Genomic DNA, 2,475 nt, shown 5'->3' with positions numbered 1-2,475 from the left:
AAAACCCAGCTTGAATTTTCTCTTAATTACATAGGCTTTCTGAAAACTGGAAACTGGAGGATGGTAGGATGGAATCTGCTGGGTTGGAGAGCATTTTTGGTGGTCTAGCTTGGGACCTATTGCAAGCAGCTACTGGTTGTTCCTTCCTTTTTCTCCTCCTTCCTCATTTTCCCTATTAGAATATAAACTTCATGAAGGAAAAGGACTTTGTTTATTGCTGTATATCTATTGTGTATTTGCTTTTTGTTAATTGGCCTGATCTTACCACTGCTGTGTAACAGGTAAATCCTGCCTTCCATGAGGGAGTTGTTGAAACCTCCAAACAGGTAAAGAGCCAAAGACACTTGCAGGGCTGCAGGGCTTGAGCTTGAGGGCAATGGGCTTGGCCTCTGTGCATGTCTGAATCTTCACGACTGGAACTTCTTCTGATTCCTCAGTGAAAGAGGGAGCACTCCCAATAACATTCATCATGTCTTGTCCAGGAGACCCTTCTCTATGAGAAGCACTATGTCCTTGCAGTTTATCTCAAGTTTGCTGAGGATTCTGAGTCGTTGTTTTCTCACCTTTTCTAGCCAGTCTCTGAAAGAACTAGACAAACTTTACTTCTAGCTTACTTTTTCCTGATTTAAACTTTCCCATACTAGAAAACCAAAACCAAAACTAAAAAACAAAGTCAAAACCATAAATGATAAAATATTTATGCAATCATAGTTCTGTACCATTACTAAAAGCAAAAATACTATGGTAGAAGTTTCCTTATTGTCTGGCTTTGTTCATTAGGCAGGAGTCCTGACCTGACTTTTGCAGGATTTCCTGCTTCGATGGCATTGAGAGAAAAGAAATACATCTCCCCCATAACTTAAATAAGATGAAAATATAAACTTCAAATATTTGCAGGAAAAACATGCCAAGTGCATTGTCTAGATTTGATCTACTCTTTTTTTATATAACCTTGAAAATATAAAGTCCAGTTGTTGATGTGCTAGGTTCTCTTTCACTATCAAATTGCCTTTAGAATTTTGTAAATGGAAATAAGCAATAGGTGTTCAGTCTTCTAGAAGGAGGGCTCCTAATGAGTTAGTCCCTAAGCCTTGGGCTGGGATACCCTCTCCTCCCAAGCCAGACTCCCAGCCCTGGGGTTGTAAACCAGGCCCCAGCACTGAAACCATTGGCCTTGTAAGTTGAGTAGTAAGTTCCCTGGTTCCTCCCCTAAAAAGGTATGATGTTGACAATGGTCATCTGAAGAGCAATGTGAGGAACAGTTTTCAGGACGAATATGTGGACTGTAATACAGCTAGTTAGGGAAGGACCCACACAGCACAGTACTTGACATATAGCAGGCATGCAATATGTGTTTGATGGATGAATAAACAGAAGAATGAATGAGTCTGGAAACTGGGACTGCTTGAGCCATTGGCAACCTGAGGCTCCATATGGACACTAGTTTCCTGTTCTCAATTTTGCTATCATTTGGAAAGCATTTCTCATTGTAACTTAGTGGGTGGGGGCTTGGAGGGGAGAGCAATTACTTAGTTGATTGAATGAGGAAGTTTGAGACCATGTGTACCTGTAACAGGGCAGTCATGGACAACTCAGGGATGTTGATTTTTCTAGCTTGCCGGTGAATTTGCTTCATTCTTGAACAAAGTCGACTGACATGCAGAGTATATAGCTATATAACTAGTTTAACTTTATTGGTAATGTGAATGAAGCAATAGGAATGCTTTAGGTTTTTATGATGTTGCACGGTTTTCAAGATATATTCAATCATCATTACATATTTAACATTTCATTCACGTGCTCACTCCATCCTGCTATTGTTTTTCTTTCTTTGGTTTTGCTGTTCATATCAACACACAAAATATATTAAGTTTTTCAGCAATGAAAACAAGCTATTTTTCTCTTTCTCTCCCTGCACATACTGTGTGACCATAAATGTGCTTCATAAAGGGAAACATAAAGAGGAAATTAATCAGAATATCTGTTTTTTCCCCATGGTACCTAAAAGAATGGAATTTCTGTGGATAAAATAAGCTTTAGTTTAAATCTTCTTCTCCTGAGAGATATCAGTCAAAGGCAATCACACACTCCCTTCTAGAGAGCAGACCCAGGGTACCTGCCACATGTGGGGGATATTATGAAATCATATTCTCAGGATTGGCATGATACTGTTAGATGACAGGTATTTCCACAACTAGAAACAAGACCTGTGCTCATGTTAGTATAGGAAGTTAATTGTATTCGCTTTCTGTTGGTGATCAGTATTTTTCTGCTCTGAGGCAGCTGGGCTGGTTATCCCTCTAACCAGGCCCGTGGCTCACTCGGGAGAGTGCGGTGCTGATAATACTAAGGCCACAAGTTCGGATCCTATATAGGGATGGCCGGTTTGCTCACTGGCTAAGTGTGGTGCTGACAACACCAAACCAAAGGTTAAGATCCCCTTACTGGTCATCTTTATATAGGAAAAAAAAAAAA

The sequence above is a fragment of the Galeopterus variegatus genome, unplaced genomic scaffold (genome assembly GCF_000696425.1).
Source record: "Galeopterus variegatus unplaced genomic scaffold, G_variegatus-3.0.2 Scaffold265, whole genome shotgun sequence".
Taxonomy (NCBI): Eukaryota; Metazoa; Chordata; class Mammalia; order Dermoptera; family Cynocephalidae; genus Galeopterus; species Galeopterus variegatus.
Note: the sequence above shows the minus strand (reverse complement) of the source record.